Source organism: Salvelinus alpinus, chromosome 2, assembly GCF_045679555.1.
Source record: "Salvelinus alpinus chromosome 2, SLU_Salpinus.1, whole genome shotgun sequence".
Classification (NCBI taxonomy): Eukaryota; Metazoa; Chordata; class Actinopteri; order Salmoniformes; family Salmonidae; genus Salvelinus; species Salvelinus alpinus.
This window is the reverse complement of record NC_092087.1, coordinates 111,544,610-111,565,102: the sequence shown is the minus strand read 5'-3', so window position 1 is coordinate 111,565,102 and position 20,493 is coordinate 111,544,610. Positions and strand designations below refer to the sequence as shown.

The window sequence follows — 20,493 nt, the reverse complement described above, 5'->3', positions numbered from 1 at the left end:
AGAGCTCTGTTCAGCCTAAAACATGACATTATCTATTATTATAGAGCTCTGCTCAGCCTATAAACATGACATTATCTATTATTATAGAGCTCTGTTCAGCCTATAAACATGACATTATCTATTATTATAGAGCTCTGTTCAGCCTAAAACATGACATTATCTATTATTATAGAGCTCTGCTCAGCCTATAAACATGACATTATCTATTATTATAGAGCTCTGTTCAGCCTATAAACATGACATTATCTATTATTATAGAGCTCTGTTCAGCCTATAAACATGACATTATCTATTATTATAGAGCTCTGCTCAGCCTATAAACATGACATTATCTATTATTATAGAGCTCTGCTCAGCCTATAAACATGACATTATCTATTATTATAGAGCTCTGTTCAGCCTAAAACATGACATTATCTATTATTATAGAGCTCTGCTCAGCCTATAAACATGACATTATCTATTATTATAGAGCTCTGTTCAGCCTATAAACATGACATTATCTATTATTATAGAGCTCTGCTCAGCCTATAAACATGACATTATCTATTATTATAGAGCTCTGCTCAGCCTATAAACATGACATTATCTATTATTATAGAGCTCTGTTCAGCCTGTAACCATGACATTATCTATTATTATAGAGCTCTGCTCAGCCTATAAACATGACATTATCTATTATTATAGAGCTCTGCTCAGCCTATAAACATGACATTATCTATTATTATAGAGCTCTGCTCAGCCTGTAACCATGACATTATCTATTATTATAGAGCTCTGCTCAGCCTGTAACCATGACATTATCTATTATTATAGAGCTCTTATTATGACATCATGACATTCCCTGAGAGATTAGATTTGGAGCTCTACATCATTCGTTTTTAAATCTCACCGTCACCAAGTTTATTTTTAATGATGTAATGTTGTGAAGACTGACCTCAGGTTATTGAGGGATTTAGCCTAGATTAAACCTCATAGGAAGACAATTTTATTTAATACAGGCTTCATTCAGGTCTCTCTGTTTAACTAAATAATCTGTTTATCTTTTGGCAGGAGAGAGACCAGACTCTGACAGCGGGAAGAGTTCCTCAGAGGAAACAGACCCAGAGACGCCTAACCAACACCACTGTTCTCACTGTGGAAAGAGTTTTAGGTTGTCAGGGAGTCTGAAAACGCATGAGAGAATACACACAGGAGAAATGCCGTATCACTGTTCCCAGTGTGGAAAGAGTTTTAGGTTGTCAAAGAGTCTGAAAATGCATGAGAGAACACACACAGGAGAGAAGCCTTTCCAACATACTAATACACAGGAGGAGAAGACATACCACTGCTCTCATTGTGAAAAGACATTTTCCCAGTCAGAGGACCTGAAAACACATGAGAGAATAGAGAGGCTGTGTTCTGACTTATGTTTCTGACTGAGAATTTGTCCACGGCCAGGATTCACAGGACCAGGGTGTCCGCTATGGACACCTGGAAGAAATCAGCAGCGGACATTTCTGGAGGTTTATCCAACAGACCTGTACATCCAGGAATGGATCTCTATAATGTGTAACTATTTCTGGAGGTTTATCCAACAGACCTGTACATCCATGAATGGGTCTCTATAATGTGTAACTATTTCTGAAGGTTTATCCAACAGACCTGTACATCCATGAATGGATCTCTATAATGTGTAACTATTTCTGGAGGTTTATCCAACAGACCTGTACATCCATGAATGGGTCTCTATAATGTGTAACTATTTCTGAAGGTTTATCCAACAGACCTGTACATCCATGAATGGATCTCTATAATGTGTAACTATTTCTGAAGGTTTATCCAACAGACCTGTACATCCATGAATGGATCTCTATAATGTGTAACTATTTCTGGAGGTTTATCCAACAGACCTGTTCATCCATGAATGGATCTCTATAATGTGTAACTATTTCTGAAGGTTTATCCAACAGACCTGTACATCCATGAATGGATCTCTATAATGTGTAACTATTTCTGCTGTATTGTGATGTATTGCTTAATAGATGTACTATGTTAGGTATATTTATCTGTGGTTTTATTTCAACAGATTTTACTGATGCTATTAGATTGTACTATGTTAGGTATATTTATCTGTGGTTTTATTTCAACAGATTTTACTGATGCTATTAGATTGTACTATGTTAGGTATATTTATCTGTAGTTTTATTTCAACAGATTTTACTGATGCTATTAGATTGTACTATGTTAGGTATATTTATCTGTGGTTTTATTTCAACAGATTTGACTGATGCTATTAGATTGTACTATGTTAGGTATATTTATCTGTGGTTTTGTTTCAACAGATTTTACTGATGCTATTAGATTGCTGGGTGGGGGGAGTTTTATAAATACAGAGACTTCAGAAAGTATTCACACCCCTTGACTGGTCCCACATGTTGTTGTGTTACATCCTGAATTTAAAATGTATTTTTATTTCACCTTTATTTAACCAGGTAGACTAGTTGAGAAGAAGTTCTCATTTGCAATGACACATACAACAACACAGAGTTACACATGGAATAAACAAACATACAATCAATTATACAGTAGAAAAATCTATATACAGCATGTGCAAATAAGGTAGGATAAGAGAGGTTAGGCAATAAATAGACCATGGTGGTGAAGTAATTACAATATAGCAATTAAACACTGGAATGGTAGGGAATGTGAATAGCAGAAGATGAATGTGCAAGTAGAGATACTGGGGTTAAATGGATTCAATACCCCATAATGTCAAAGTGGAATTATGTTTTTGGAAATGTTTACAAATGTAATTAAAAGCCTAAATAAGTTGAGGAGTAAAGATTTTGCTTAACAAGTCACATAATAAGTTGCAGGGACTCACTCTGTGTGCAATAATAGTGTTTAACATGATTTTTAAATGACTACCTCATCTCTGTACCCCACACATACAATTATCTGTAATGTCCCTCAGTCGAGCAGTGAATTTCAAACACAGATTCAACCACAAAGACCAGGGAGGTTTTCCAATGCCTCGCAAAGAAGGGCACCTATTGGTAAATGGGTAAAAAAAAGCAGACATTGAATATCCCTTTGAGCATGGTGAAGTTATTAATTACACTTTAGATGGTGTATGAATATATACCCAGTCACTAATTCAGTTGCTGGAGAGGAAGGAAACCGCTCAGGGATTTCACCATGAGGCCAATGGTGACTTTAAAATAGTTAGTGTTTAATGGTTGTGATAGGAGAAAACTGAGGATGGATCAACAACATTGTAGTTACTCCACAATACTAACCTAAATGACAGAGTGAAAAGATGGAAGCCTGTATAGAATACAAATATTCCAAAACATGCATTCTGTTTGCAATGAGGCACTAAAGTAATAATGAAAAACAATGTGGGAAAGAAATTAACTTTATATCCTGAATACAAAAGCGTTATGTTTGGGGCAAATTCAACACATCACTGACTACATATTTTCAAGCATGGTGGTGGCTGCATCATGTAATGGGTATGCTTGTCATTGGCGAAACTAGAGGTGTAACTACAGTCCCTGGTTCTAATCTAATGATCATCAGCTGCATAATTTTATGGTTCTAATCCAGGCAGTATCACTTCCAGGTTAAGCGAGCAGTGTGTCAAGATGTGCAGTGCGGCTTGGCAGGGTCGTGTTTCGGAGGACGCACGGCTCTCGACCTTCGCCTCTCCCCCGAGTCCGTAGAGGAGTTGCAATTGGATTTCATGACATTGGTGAAAAAAAATATATATAATACACTGGTACTGAAATTAGATTTTTAATCACCTGGAAGATGTGTCAAACCATGTAAACACCTGCAAGACTTCGGTTAGAAGTGAATCACCTGGCAGATGTGTCAAACCATGTAAACACCTGCAAGACTTCGGTTAGAAGTGAATCACCTGGCAGATGTGTCAAACCATGTAAACACCTGCAAGACTTCGGTTAGAAGTGAATCACCTGGCAGATGTGTCAAACCATGTAAACACCTGCAAGACTTCGGTTAGTAGTGAATCACCTGGCAGATGTGTCAAACCATGTAAACATCTGCAAGACTTTGGTTAGATTACACTTTTATGAAATAAATGAAAAATAAACTTTTGGTTCCTCAACTGCGTTGCCCACTCCAGTCAGCAGATGGCGATGTGCGTCTTTTAGGTTCAGGCGATACTGCCAGTGTGACGTATAATCTAGTGGACGGGACGCTCCTTCAACAACAACAGCTAGTCAGACACCTCGGTAGCTTTCGAGCAAACATGGCTACAACATTCACGCTCTTTACACTGTTTTGGTGTATATTAGGCGCTGTGTATTAAACACACTTCTGTCGTATGTACTTGTTGGCTGGTTAAGTTAGCATTAGCCTAGCTAGCTAACATCTCCGACCATGAGCTCACTAAACTACTCTCCTTCTGTTAAAAAAGAGGAGGTCTGCTGGACGGAGAAAGAATCTATGGGACTGAACATTGTCGTCAAAGAGGAGGAGGAAGAGGAAGAGGAGACTGTTACAATACAAAAACAAGTAGAGGATGAGGCTGTTACCGTGAAAGAAGAAGAGAAAGATGTTTCAGTTAAAGAAGAGGAAGACGCGTTCAGAGTGAAAGAGGAGGAGGATGTTACAGTGAAAGAAGAGGATGCAGTTTTTGGATTGTAGAAGGAGGAAGAAGATCGGATTAACACCAGTAAGTACCGTCTTAAACAGAACGTTAACAATGGATCAATGCATCCAATCTAGAGGCGAAAGAAACGCACACCTGTTTAGGAGAGGTGCTGGCTAGCAGAGTAGAACACCTGTTTAGGAGAGGTGCTGGCTAGCAGAGTAGAACACCTGTTTAGGAGAGGTGCTGGCTAGCAGAGTAGAACACCTGTTTAGGAGAGGTGCTGGCTAGCGGAGTAGAACACCTGTTTAGGAGAGGTGCTGGCTAGCAGAGTAGAACACCTGTTGGAGAGGTGTTGGCTAGCAGAGTAGAACACCTGTTTAGTAGAGGTGCTGGCTAGCAGAGTAGAACACCTGTTTAGGAGAGGTGCTGGCTAGCGGAGTAGAACACCTGTTTAGGAGAGGTGCTGGCTAGCGGAGTAGAACACCTGTTTAGGAGAGGTGCTGGCTAGCGGAGTAGAACACCTGTTTAGGAGAGGTGCTGGCTAGCGGAGTAGAACACCTGTTTAGTAGAGGTGCTGGCTAGCGGAGTAGAACACCTGTTTAGGAGAGGTGCTGGCTAGCAGAGTAGAACACCTGTTTAGGAGAGGTGCTGGCTAGCAGAGTAGAACACCTGTTTAGGAGAGGTGCTGGCTAGCAGAGTAGAACACCTGTTTAGGAGAGGTGCTGGCTAGCGGAGTAGAACACCTGTTTAGGAGAGGTGCTGGCTAGCGGAGTAGAACACCTGTTTAGGAGAGGTGCTGGCTAGCAGAGTAGAACACCTGTTTAGGAGAGGTGCTGGCTAGCAGAGTAGAACACCTGTTTAGGAGAGGTGCTGGCTAGCAGAGTAGAACAACTGTTTAGGAGAGGTGCTGGCTAGCAGAGTAGAACAACTGTTTAGGAGAGGTGCTGGCTAGCAGAGTAGAACACCTGTTTAGGAGAGGTGCTGGCTAGCAGAGTAGAACACCTGTTTAGGAGAGGTGCTGGCTAGCAGAGTAGAACACCTGTTTAGGAGAGGTGCTGGCTAGCGGAGTAGAACACCTGTTTAGGAGAGGTGCTGGCTAGCAGAGTAGAACACCTGTTTAGGAGAGGTGCTGGCTAGCAGAGTAGAACACCTGTTTAGGAGAGGTGCTGGCTAGCAGAGTAGAACACCTGTTTAGGAGAGGTGCTGGCTAGCAGAGTAGAACACCTGTTTAGGAGAGGTGCTGGCTAGCGGAGTAGAACACCTGTTTAGGAGAGGTGCTGGCTAGCGGAGTAGAACACCTGTTTAGGAGAGGTGCTGGCTAGCAGAGTAGAACACCTGTTTAGGAGAGGTGCTGGCTAGCAGAGTAGAACACCTGTTTAGGAGAGGTGCTGGCTAGCAGAGTAGAACAACTGTTTAGGAGAGGTGCTGGCTAGCAGAGTAGAACACCTGTTTAGGAGAGGTGCTGGCTAGCAGAGTAGAACACCTGTTTAGGAGAGGTGCTGGCTAGCGGAGTAGAACACCTGTTTAGGAGAGGTGCTGGCTAGCGGAGTAGAACACCTGTTTAGGAGAGGTGCTGGCTAGCAGAGTAGAACACCTGTTTAGGAGAGGTGCTGGCTAGCAGAGTAGAACACCTGTTTAGGAGAGGTGCTGGCTAGCAGAGTAGAACACCTGTTTAGGAGAGGTGCTGGCTAGCGGAGTAGAACACCTGTTTAGGAGAGGTGCTGGCTAGCGGAGTAGAACACCTGTTTAGGAGAGGTGCTGGCTAGCAGAGTAGAACACCTGTTTAGGAGAGGTGCTGGCTAGCAGAGTAGAACACCTGTTTAGGAGAGGTGCTGGCTAGCAGAGTAGAACAACTGTTTAGGAGAGGTGCTGGCTAGCAGAGTAGAACACCTGTTTAGGAGAGGTCCTGGCTAGCAGAGTAGAACACCTGTTTAGGAGAGGTGCTGGCTAGCGGAGTAGAACACCTGTTTAGGAGAGGTGCTGGCTAGCGGAGTAGAACACCTGTTTAGGAGAGGTGCTGGCTAGCAGAGTAGAACACCTGTTTAGGAGAGGTGCTGGCTAGCAGAGTAGAACACCTGTTTAGGAGAGGTGCTGGCTAGCAGAGTAGAACACCTGTTTAGGAGAGGTGCTGGCTAGCAGAGTAGAACACCTGTTTAGGAGAGGTGCTGGCTAGCAGAGTAGAACACCTGTTTAGGAGAGGTGCTGGCTAGCAGAGTAGAACACCTGTTTAGGAGAGGTGCAGGCTAGCGGAGTAGAACACCTGTTTAGGAGAGGTGCTGGCTAGCGGAGTAGAACACCTGTTTAGGAGAGGTGCTGGCTAGCAGAGTAGAACACCTGTTTAGGAGAGGTGCTGGCTAGCGGAGTAGAACACCTGTTTAGGAGAGGTGCTGGCTAGCGGAGTAGAACACCTGTTTAGGAGAGGTGCTGGCTAGCAGAGTAGAACACCTGTTTAGGAGAGGTGCTGGCTAGCAGAGTAGAATCAACCAAATGTATTTATATAGCCCTTCTTACATCAGCTGATATCTCAAAGTACTGTACAGAAACCCAGCCTAAAACCCCAAACAACAAGCAATGCAGGTGTAGAAGCACGGTGGCTAGGAAAAACTCTGTGGAAAGGCCAAAACCTAGGAAGAAACCTATAGAGGAACCAGGCTATGAGGGGTGGCCAGTCCTCTTCTGGCTCTGCCGGGTGGAGATTATAACAGAACATGGCCAAGATGTTCAAATGTTCATAAATTACCAGCATGGTCAAATAATAATAATCACAGTGGTTGTCGAGGGTGCAACAGGTCAGCACCTCAGGAGTAAATGTCAGTTGGCTTTTCATAGCCGATCATTGAGAGTATCTCTACCGCTCCTGCGGTCTCTAGAGAGTTGAAAACAGCAGGTCTGGGACAGGTAGCACGTCCGGTGAACACCTGTTTAGGAGAGGTGCTGGCTAGCGGAGTAGGATCATTCGAGGAGCCTGCTAATACCTTAGCTTTTCTGAAGACGACAGAAAAAGCGTGCCTACCTCTCATAGTGCATCAAAATGATTTGAGCAGGAACACTCCCCTACTCCCAGGATGCACGCAGGGCAAAACGTAAGTACACACTCCTCTACTCCCAGGATGCACGCAGGGCAAAACGTAAGTACACACTCCCCTACTCCCAGGATGCAGGCAGGGCAACACGTAAGTACACACTCCCCTACTCCCAGGATGCAGGCAGGGCAAGATGTAAGTACACACTCCCCTACTCCCAGGATGCACGCAGGGCAAGACGTAAGTACACACTCCCCTACTCCCAGGATGCACGCAGGGCAAAACGTAAGTACACACTCCCCTACTCCCAGGATGCACGCAGGGCAAAACGTAAGTACACACTCCCCTACTCCCAGGATGCACGCAGGGCAAAACGTAAGTACACACTCCCCTACTCCCAGGATGCAGGCAGGGCAAAACGTAAGTACACACTCCCCTACTCCCAGGATGCACGCAGGGCAAAACGTAAGTACACACTCCCCTACTCCCAGGATGCACGCAGGGCAAAACGTAAGTACACACTCCCCTACTCCCAGGATGCACGCAGGGCAAAACGTAAGTACACACTCCCCTACTCCCAGGATGCAGGCAGGGCAAAACGTGAGTACACACTCCCCTACTCCCAGGATGAGGACAGGGCAAAACGTGAGTACACACTCCCCTACTCCCAGGATGCACGCAGGGCAAAACGTAAGTACACACTCCCCTACTCCCAGGATGCACGCAGGGCAAAACGTAAGTACACACTCCCCTACTCCCAGGATGCACGCAGGGCAAAACGTAAGTACACACTCCCCTACTCCCAGGATGCAGGCAGGGCAAAACGTAAGTACACACTCCCCTACTCCCAGGATGCACGCAGGGCAAAACGTAAGTACACACTCCCCTACTCCCAGGATGCACGCAGGGCAAAACGTAAGTACACACTCCCCTACTCCCAGGATGCACGCAGGGCAAAACGTGAGTACACACTCCCCTACTCCCAGGATGCACGCAGGGCAAAACGTAAGTACACACTCCCCTACTCCCAGAATGCAGACAGGGAAAAACGTAAGTACACACTCCCCTACTCCCAGGATGCAGACAGGGCAAAACGTAAGTACACACTCCCCTACTCCCAGGATGCACGCAGGGCAAAACGTGAGTACACACTCCCCTACTCCCAGGATGCACGCAGGGCAAAACGTAAGTACACTCCCCTACTCCCAGGATGCAGACAGGGCAAAACGTAAGTACACACTCCCCTACTCCTGGCAACACCATAGACTACACTATGCACAACCAAAGGCTCTTTTAAGAGCCATTCACATTGCAATAAGAGTATTCTTCCATTTACTTAGCTATGTCAACTGCAGTTATTCAATTCACAGTTTCTCTCCCTTTGATTTCTACTTCTCAGGTGAGGGTGCTGTTTAGGTAAGGGTGTGATGTCTGTGCAAAAACAAAACAGCCTGTTTTAAATCACCCATTTTGAAGAAATGTAGAGCAATTAGACACCCTATAACCCACACCTACACACTCATGTATCAATCTGATTGATGGATTGTGTTGTGCAGTAAGCAGGTTCAGGTGTATAACTGTGACTCCTTCCACCTTCAAAGAATAGGCAAGAGGGCCAACCATGGAGAATAGTAAGACACTTCATTATTTCTATAACTACGCTATATTGTTTGTCCTTGTGTGTCCGTTCATGTTTTTCAGCATAAAGTACTCTGCAGCCACTTAGTGTGGTGTGGACACCAGGTGAGGCCACACACAGATTCCAGTTGAACACTGTGGCTTTAACTACCTTATTTTCTCAATAACAGTCTCTCTCCTTCACTTCATCCCTCTCTCCCCTTCTCCCTAAATCCTCTAGGTTATATCAGCTGTGTCGGTGAACCCCTCCTGCATCTGAACTGGCTACATCGAGGGCACAGCATGATCAGAGGTGAGAGGTCACATGGTCAGGTCAACAGGAAGTATTATTAAAGAGATGCTTTACATTGAAATACAGAGAGATGCAGTAGTCCCAGAGTTAATGATCCCAGGTCAGTTTATATTATACAGGAAGTATTAAAGAGATGCTTTACATTGAAATACAGACAGAGATGCAATTGTCCCAGAGTTAATGATCCCAGGTCAGTTTATATTATACAGGAAGTATTATTAAAGAGATTCTTTACATTGAAATACAGATAGATGCAGTAGTCCCAGAGTTAATGATCCCAGGTCAGTTTATATTATACAGGAAGTATTATTAAAGAGATGCTTTACATTGAAATACAGATAGATGCTGTAGTCCCAGAGTTAATGATCCCAGGTCAGTTTATATTATACAGGAAGTATTATTAAAGAGATGCTTTACATTGAAATACAGAGAGATGCAGTAGTCCCTGAGTTAATGATCCCAGGTCAGTTTTGAATTTCACCTCCTGATTGATGATTAACAATGTTAGAATAAAAAATAAAAACACAAGGCTTAAACATGCTCTCTCTCTCCATCTGTCTCTCATCTGCAGATATGTTTTGATGTGAGAGGATGCCAACCCCCAGTCCCATCATCGACCACCTCAACTGCTTTTAAGATAACCTTTAGGCCGACTAGAGACACTATTATGTAATTGTGATGAACTGAGAGAATATTTAGGTAGCACTGTGATTCATTAATCATGTGCTGCCTTCCCTGCTCCTATGTGCTTACCTCTTTCCCTTTCTGTCTTTTACACCTCTCCCACCACCACCTCTTTCTTCCTCTGTTTTTATAATTCACAACAGATGTGCATTGTATTTATATCACTTGGATAATGAGCTTTTCAATAAAGCGTTTCACATTCTCTACTGGTTGAAATGAAGTGTAATGTGATGAAATACTCCACCTATCCTGTGTTTTACCAGATCAATGCAGATGAAGGGCATTAGATGTTGAGATGAACCGGTGTTAAGAGTATTTACATGATGCATAGGAAGTGTAGTGTTCTGTTTTTAACATTATATTTCTGTATATATGAATTAACTAGTTAAATCCTGTTTCTAGTCTAGTAGTTACAATGTGTAACCATTGATGTCCCAGGACCAAGATTGGTAAACACTGTTGAAGTGTATAATTGTAATACATACATGCAGACACAGTGTCATTCAAAGACTGGAATTTGATACTCCTGGTATTGGATATGACTGAAAAATCATCTCAAAGACATTCATACCTAAACTGCACCTTTATTTGCCAAGGTAGAGTACATGATCAGTGAATATATTAAATGTACAGGCTACAATGTGGGGATCTCATGCATGGTAATAACTACATGTATATAAGACTTGCATCCTTGGTGTAACAGTATAACTTTACGTCGTCCCCTCGCCCCGACCCGGGCGCGAACCAGGGACCCTCTGCACACATCAACAACTGACACCCACGAAGCGTCGTTACCCATCGCTCCACAAAAGCCGCGGCCCTTGCAGAGCAAGGTGCAACCCTACTTCTAGGTTTCAGAGCAAGTGACGTAACTGATTGAAATGCTACTAGCGCGTACCCGCTAACTAGCTAGCCATTTCACATCCGTTACATTGGCACAACATGATATTATATTCTACTCAATCCATAGGCTTCATTAATGTCATTCAGGCTGTTTTGAAGTTGATACAACTGGCTATGATAACTGAGGTTCACAGCTAGGTTCTGAAGTAATATGTATACCAAACGTTTGGGTCCATACACAGATCGGCTAGATAGCTAGCTACACATCCATGGGTATACAGGGATTTTAATCATCCACTGCACAATAAGCAAGAACATAGCTAGCTACGTGATTTCATCTATCTGCATAGCAAATATAAGCAAGGAAAGCTTACAAAATTGTACATTCAATTTGCAGTAAAATCTTCAGCTAGCTAGATTATATACATCCACTGTTTCCCAAAACGACAGTCTGGTTTGCTGGTTGTTTCAGGAGTCCTAAAAACAACCAGAATTACAATTTCATACTCATGTCACAACACCCATAAAGCTAGTCAGCTAGCTGGCTAATGTTAGCTAGTCAGCTAGCTGGCTAAATCACGATTTTCGTAAATGAACTATGATTTAAAAAATGCATAATCGTTTGTCTCTACATGAACTAACATTCCTGTCAACTGTACATGTTTTTGCATGATTAGTTATGACTTTATAATCCCTTACATTTGCTTCCATCCTAGTATTTCTGTCCGCCATCTTTGATGTTTACAAATGTAATTAAAAGCCTAAATAAGTGCAGGAGTAAAGATTTTGCTCAACAAGTCACATAATAAGTTGCAGGGACTCACTCTGTGTGCAATAATAGTGTTTAACATGGTTGTTGAATAACTACCTCATCTCTGTACCCCACACATACAATTATCTGTAATGTCCCTCAGTCGAGCAGTGAATTTCAAACACAGATTCAACCACAAAGACCAGGGAGGTTGTCTAATGCCTCGCAAAGAAAGACACCTATTGGTGAATATCCCTTTGAGCATGGTGAAGTTAATAATGACACTTTAGATGATGTATCAATACAACCAGTCACTACAAAGATGCAGGCGTCCTTCCTAACTCAGTTGCTGGAGAGGAAGGAAACCGCTCAGGGATTTCACCATGAGGCCTATGGTGACTTTAAAATAGTTAGTGTTTAAAGGTTGTGATAGGACAAAACTGAGGATGGATCAACAACATTGTAATTACTCCACAATACTAACCTAAATGACAGAGTGAAAAGAAGGAAGCCTGTACAGATTTTTTTTTATTACAAAACATTTATCCTGTTTGCAATAAGGCACTAAAGTAATACTGCAAAAATAATTGGCAAAGAAATTAACTTTATATCCTGAATACAAAGTGTTTTATGTTTGGGGAAAATCCAACACATCACTGACTACCACTCTTCATATTTTCAAGCATGGTGGTGGCTGCATCATGTTATGGGTATGCTTGTCATGCTTGTCAACCAGTCCCTGGTTCTAATCCAGGCTGTATCACAACCAGCTGTGATCGGGAGTCTCATAGAGGCGGCGCACAATTGTCCCAGCATTGTCCAGGTTAGGGGAAGGTTTGGCCGGCCCGGGACGTCCTTGTCGCATCGCGCTCTAGCGACTCCTTGTGGCAGCCGGGCGCATGCACGCTGACTTCGGTCGCCAGCTGAACGGTGTTTCCTCCGACACTGGCTTCCAGGGTAGTTAACTTCTTATGGCTGCAGGGGCAGTTTTGACTAGCTTGGATGAAAGGTGAACAGAGGTGCCCATAGTAAACTGCCTGCTCCTCAGTCCCAGTTGCTAATATATGCATAGTATTATTCATATTGGATAGAAAACACTCAGAAGTTTCTAAAACTGTTTGAATGATGTCTGTGAGTATGACAGAACTCACATGGCAGGGAAAAACCTGAGAAAAAAATCCAAACAGGAAGTGGGAATTATGAGGCGGGTCGATTTTCAACCAAGATCCTATTGAAATCACAGCGAGATGTGGATGAGTTTTTGGCTTCCACTAGATGTCAACAGTCTGTAGAACGTTGTCTGATGCCTCTACTGTGAAGGGGGGCCGAATGAGAGGGGAATTAGTCAGGTCTGCCATGACCTGACCATCCTCTAACCATGCGCGTTCACATGAGAGAGAGCTCTGTTCCATCGCTCATCTGAAGTCAATGTAATTCTCCGGTTGGAACGTTATTCAAGATTTATGTTAAAAACATTCTAAAGATTGATTCAATACATAGTTTGACATGTTTCTACTGACTGTTAATGCATTTTTGGACATTTCGTCAGCTTTTAGGGAACGCTCTTTGTGACTTTGGATTTGTTTACCAAACGCGCTAACAAAAGTAGCTAATTGGACATAAATAACGGACATTATCGAACAAATCAAGCATTTATTGTGGACCTGGGATTCCTGGGAGTGCATTCTGATGAAGATCATCAAAGGTAAGGGAATATTTATCATGTATTTTCTGGTTTCTGTTGACTCCAACATGGCGGCTAATTTGACTATTGTTCTGAGCGCCGTCTCAGATCATTGGATGGTTTGCTTTTTCCGTAAAGTTCTTTTGAAATCTGACACAGCGGTTGCATTAAGGAGAGGTATATCTATAATTCCATGTGTATAACTTGTATTATCATCTACATTTATGATGAGTATTTCTGTTGAATCGCTGTGGCTATGCAAAATCACTGGATGTTTTTGGAACTAGTGAACGTAACACGCCAATGTAAACTCAGATTTTTTAATATAAATATGAACTTTATCAAACAAAACATACATGTATTGTGTAACATGAAGTCTTATGAGTGTCATCTGATGAAGATCATCAAAGGTTAGTGATTCATTGTATCTCTATTTGTGTTTTTTGTGACTCCTATCTTTGGCTGGAGAAATGACTGTTTTGTCTGTCAATTTGGCGGTGACCTAACATAATCGTTTGTGGTGCTTTCGCAGAAAATCCGATTTGAAATCGGACACTTTGGTGGGATTAACAACAAGATTACCTTTAAAATGGTATAAAATACATGTATGTATGAGGAATTTTAATTATGAGTTTTCTGTTGTTTGAATTTGGCGCCCTGCACTTTCACTGGCTCTTGTCATATCGATCCCGTTACCGGGATCTCAGCCATAAGAAGTTTTAAGCGAGCAGTGTGTCAAGAAGTGCAGTGTGGCTTGGCAGGGTCGTGTTTAGGAGGATGCATGGCTCTCGACCTTCGCCTCTCCCCCGAGTCCGGAGGGGAGTTACAATTGGATTTCACGAAAAAGGGGTAAAAGTACAACAAAGTAATAATAATACGCTGGTACTGATTTTTCGATCACCTGGCAGATGTGTCAAACCATGTAAACACCTGCAAGACTTAAGTTAGAAGTGAATCACCTGGCAGATGTGCCAAACCATGTCAACAACACTTGCAAGACTTAAGTTAGAAGTGAATCACCTGGCAGATGTGTCAAACTATGTAAACACCTGCAAGACTTAAGTTAGAAGTGAATCCCCTGGCAGATGTGCCAAACCATGTCAACAACACTTGCAAGACTTAAGTTAGAAGTGAATCACCTGGCAGATGTGTCAAACTATGTAAACACCTGCAAGACTTAAGTTAGAAGTGAATTACCTGCCGGGACATCCTAAGAAGCACACAGAGACCTGAATTTTGAAGTTGGTTTTATAATACTTGTGAAAACTGACTTCAGGTTATTGAGGGATCTAGTCTAGATTAAACGTCATAGGAAGTTTGATCATGTGGAGGTTTCATTCAAGTCTGTTTAATTAAATAATATGTTTGTCTTTGACAGGAGAGAGACCAGACTCTCCTTCTGACAGCAGGAAGAGTCCTTCAGGGGAACCAGACCCAGAGACGTCCAAACCAGCAGGACGACATCACTGCTCCTTGTGTGGAAAGAGTTTTACTCAGTTAGGGAGCCTGAAAACACATAAGAGAATACACAAAGAAGAGAAGCCTTACCACTGCTCCTTGTGTGGAAAGAGTTTTAGGTGGTTAGGGAGCCTGAAGAAGCATGAGAGAATACACACAGGAGAAAAGCCTTACCAATGTTCCCATTGTGGAAATAATTTTGTCCAGTTAGGAAACCTGAACCAGCATGAGAGGACACACACAGGAAAAAAAGATGCACCACTGCTCCCAGTGTGGAAAGAGATTTACCCGGGTTAAGGTACCTAAAAAAGACTTGTGTTTTTGACTGAGAATGTGTGTTTTCTTTTGGACTGTCAAAATTGAGTTTACTTAGTGTAATGTTAGTGTACTGTTTTTTAAAATTGCGATTAATCCATTGTCTGAAAGGGTTAAAAACACACTGAAAACATCCTAAATATATATACTATATACCGCTGCAATCTACAACGTCATGTAAAAACAAGATGTCATGGAGGTTAAATAAAGTCTGCTTTATCAATGGAACATATTGTGACCCGTCATGAAGGTTAAATAAAGTCTGCTTTATCAATGGAACATATTGTGACCCGTCATGAAGGTTAAATAAAGTCTGCTTTATCAATGGAACATATTGTGACCCGTCATGGAGGTTAAATAAAGTCTGCTTTATCAATGGAACATATTGTGACCCGTCCACTGGGGGGCGCTGTAGAGTCATAATATCCATAACAAATACAGGTCAAACAGGGAAATGGTTCACATCGTTTTTCCACCATTCATTTTTCCCACAGGGCTGTGTTTTGTTTAGGCTCACCCTGGTGTGACGTTTTGATAACCATGTAAATCTCTCTAGGACAAGGTGACTGAGGGTGAATGTACACTAGATAAATGGCGGTAAATTGCTGTGTGCCGCTCTGCCTGCCCGTTGTGACTCCGTCAAGAATTCAGCAGAGCAAGTTTGTATGAAGGTCTGGTTATTAAATGGCTACATATTTCAATAGTAATGTCCTCTAACACGCTCTGGGGACAAACTTTGCTGCCCTGTTTCCAGTTGTCCACATGGCTGGGAGAACCTATTCAAGTAAGGAAATAGATTTTGGAAATGTAAAAACAACGATGTATTATTAGCTAACTAGCTACAGTGCAGGCTAACTCTAATGAGCTGCTAAATGAGCTAGCTAGTTGGCTAGCTAGCTATCCAGCCAACTTCACATTCTGTATAGATAGCTAGCTAAGTGAATGAAATATCACCAGCTACCTAACTTCATATTAGCTAGCTAACTATCTTGATGTATTTATCACTGTCAAAAACAAACTCCAAAAGCATTTGTAGGTAGCTAGCTAACAGCCATGGAGGGTGAAAGGATAGCAGCCCCAACTGTCAGTGAGAGAGGAGGCTATTCTGGATAGGGAAGGTACTTTTGTGTAGTTCCTGTCCCTAGAAGTGAGGACGGAGATAATAGTAACATAATATTCAGTGTGGTGTAATTTGACTATAATGAAGTGTGTTTCTTGTGAGGTTTTCTGTTCTCAGATAAAGAGCGCTATGAAAGCCAGTCTACATATGAAGAGGTCCCAGTGAAGAGCAGTGGTTCTCAGTCCTGGGGACTCAAAGAGGTACATTGTTGTTTTTGCCTCAGCACTGCACAGCTGATTCAAATGATCAACTCATCATCACGCTTCAAGAGGTATTTATGTATTAATTTGTGATGCCATCCTTGATATGATCCTGTTATTGTCACATGTTACACATGTACATATGTGTGCCCATGCATCTATCAATCCAATGTTATCATGATTTGTTATCAGGGATATTATACTTTAGTAATCCACAATGACCTGGTGATGTAACAGTCTAGTAATTACATTGTCTTCCATATTCCTACAGATACCTTGTAACTGGAGATTCCTTCAAAACGATTGCCTACAGTTAACGTGTAGGGCACTGCAAGGTTGGGTGACCAGGGTCATCTGGTACTGCCTCCTGGAGGAATTAAGATGTGTGAAGGCTACCTGTGTCCTGCGTAACTTCATGAGGATGGACACGAGGACCAGGAGGGGATCTGCAGCTCGCCGCCGTGTCGCAGAGGAGGAGTCTGCTGCTCTGCAGGATGTTTCAAGGATGGGGTCCAACAATGCAGCAAGAGAGGCAATCCGTGTGCAGGAGATCTTCACCTCCTACTTCTTCAAAGAGGGTGCTGTTCCCTGGCAACACCATAGACTACACTATGCACAACCAAAGGCTCTTTTAAGAGCCATTCACATTACAATAAGAGTATTCTTCCATTTACTTAGCTATGTCAACTGCAGTTATTCAATTCATAGTTTCTCTCCCTTTGATTTCTACTTCTCAGGTGAGGGTGCTGTTTAGGTAAGGGTGAGATGTCTGTGCAAAAACAAAACAGGCTATTTTAAATCACCCATATTGAAGAAATGTAAAGCAATTAGACACCCTATAACCCACACACTCCTGTATCAATCTGATTGATGGCTTGTGTTGTGCAGTAAGCAGGCTCAGGTGTATAACTACGCTATATTGTTTGTCCTGCAGCCACTTAGTGTGGTGTGGACACCAGGTGAGGCCACACAGATTCCTGTTCTCCCAGATTCCCTTCTCCCTAAATCCTCTAGGTTATATCAGCTGTGTCGGTGAACCCCTCCTGCATCTGAACTGGCTACATAGAGGGCACAGCATGATCAGAGGTGAGAGGTCACTTGGTCAGGTCAACAGGAAGAATTATTAAAGATATGCTTTACATTGAAATACAGATAGATGCAGTAGTCCCAGAGTTAATGATCCCAGGTCAGTTTATATTATACAGGAAGTATTATTAAAGAGATGCTTTACATTGAAATACAGATAGATGCAGTAGTCCCTGAGTTAATGATCCCAGGTCAGTTTATATTATACACTGGAGGTCATAAGGTGAATGCACCAATTTGTAAGTCGCTCTGGATAAGAGCGTCTGCTAAATGACTTAAATGTAAATGTAAATGTAGTCCCAGAGTTAATGATCCCAGGTCAGTTTTGCATTTCACCTCCTGATTGATGACTAACAATGTTAGAATAAAAACTAAAAACACAAGGCTTAAACATGCTCTCGTTCTCCATCTGTCTCTCGTCTGCAGATATGTTTTGATGTGAGAGGATGCCAACCCCCAGTCCCATCATCGCCACCTCAGCTGCTTTTAAGATAACCTGTGGGCCGACTAGAGACACTGTTATGTAATTGTGATGAACTGAGAGAATATTTAGGTAGCACTGTGTTTCATTAATCATGTGCTGCCTTCCCTGCTCCTATGTGCTTACCTCTTTCCCTTTCTGTCTTTTACACCTCTCTCTCCACCTCCTCTTTCTTCCTCTGTTTTTATAATGCACAACAGATGTGCATTGAAGTACAGATTGAACTTGTATTTATAACACTTGGATAATGAGCTTTTCAATCAAGCGTTTCACATTCTCTACTGGTTGAAATGAAGTGTTATGTGATGAAATACTCCACCTATCCTGTGTTTATCAGATCAATGCAGATGAAGGGCATTAGATGTTGAGATGAACCGGTGTTAAGAGTATTTACATGATGCATAGGGAGTGTAGTGTTCTGTTTTTTAACATTATATTTCTGTATATATGAATTAACTAGTTAAATCCTGTTTCTAGTCTAGTAGTTACAATGTGTAACCATTGATGTCCCAGGACCAAGATTGGTAAACACTGTTGAAGTGTATAATTCTAATACATACATGCAGACACAGCATCATTCAAAGACTGGAATTTGATACTCCTGGTATTGGATATGACTGAAAAATAATCTCAAAGACATTCATACCTAAACTGCACCTTTATTTGCCAAGGTAGAGTACATGATCAGTGAATATATTAAATGTACAGGCTACAATGTGGGGATCTCATGCATGGTAATAAATACATGTATATACGACTTGCATCCTTGGCACAACATGATAATATATTCTACTCAATCCATAGGCTTCATTAACTTCTCTGGGATATGTGGGATGCTAAAAATGCAGAGAGACAAATTCAAATAAATTACTATAAAAATCAAACTTTCATGAAATCACACACGCAATACACCAAATTAACGCTACACTTGTGAATCCAGCCAACATGTCAGATTTCAAATGGGCTTTTCGGGCAAAAGCAAACGATGCTATTATCTGAGGATAGCACCATAGTAAACAAAGAGAGAGAAGCATATTTCAACCCTGCAGGCGCGACACGAAACGCAGAAATAAAAATATAATTCATGCCTTACCTTTGACGAGCTTCTGTTGTTGGCACTCCAATATGTCCTATAAACATCACAAATGGTCCTTTTGTTCGATGAATTCCGTCGATATATATCCAAAATGTCCATTTATTTGCCGCGTTTGATCCAGAAAAACACTGGTTCCAACTTGTGCAACGTGACTACAAAATATCTCAAAAGTTACCTGTAAACTTTGCCAAAACATTTCAAACTACTTTTGTAATACAACTTTAGGTATTTTTTAACGTAAATAATCGATAAAATTGAAGACGGGATGATTTGTGTTCAATACAGGATTAAAACAAACTGTAGCTAGCTTTCTGGTCACGTGCCTCTATCTAACAGTACACTTCAAGTTACCCTCGTTCTGGATGGCCGTACTTCTTCATTACACAAAGGAAAAAACCTCAACCAATTTCTAAAGACTGTTGACATCCAGTGGAAGCGGTAGGAACTGCAAGAAGGTCAATTAGAAATCTGGATTCCCAATGAAACCCCATTAAAAAGAGAGTGACCTCAAAAAAGAAAATCTGAATGGTTTGTCCTCGGGGTTTCGCCTGCTAAATAAGTTATGTTATACTCACAGACATGATTCAAACAGTTTTAGAAACTTCCGAGTGTTTTCTATCCAAATCTACTAATAATATGCATATCTTATCTTCTGGGGATGAGTAGCTGGCAGTTAACTTTGGGTATGCTTTTCATCCAAACGTGAAAATGCTGCCCCTATCCTAGAGATGTTTTAATGTCATTCAGGCTGTTTTGAAGTTGATACAACTGGCTATGATAGCTGAGGTTCATAGCTAGGTTCTGAACTAATATGTATACCAAACGTTTGGGTCCATACACAGATCGGCTAGATAGCTAGCTACACATCCATAGGCATACAGGTATTTTAATCATCCACTGCACAATAAGCAAGAACATTCTTGCTAGTTAGATTCTATACATCCACTGTTTCACAAAACGACCGCCTGGTTTTCTGGTTGTTTCAGGAGTCCCTAAAAACAACCAGAAGTACAATTTTATACTCATGTCACAACAGACATAAAGCTAGCCAGCTAGCTGATGTTAGCTAGTCAGCTAGCTGGCTAAATCACGATTTTTGTAAATTAACTTTATGATAAAAATCGTTTGTTTCTACACTAAATAACATTCCTGTCAACTGTACATGTTTTTGCACGATTCGTTATGACGTTATAATTCCTTACATTTGCTTCCATCCTAG

The 20,493-nt window shown here is 41.9% G+C and overlaps 1 protein-coding gene and 1 long non-coding RNA gene across 2 annotated transcripts in view; one reads left to right on the top strand and one right to left on the bottom strand.

Annotated features, from left to right (window-relative positions):
* The window catches only part of LOC139549388 (zinc finger protein 180-like), a 175,557-nt gene that overhangs the window by 96,338 nt on the left and 58,726 nt on the right, over positions 1-20,493 (bottom strand). The gene's annotated exons all lie outside the window — the stretch shown is intronic.
* LOC139550467 (uncharacterized) lies at positions 4,195-19,282 on the top strand. Its single transcript, XR_011670049.1, has 3 exons — positions 4,195-4,684; positions 17,626-17,697; positions 18,124-19,282. It is a non-coding gene; the product is annotated as an uncharacterized lncRNA (long non-coding RNA).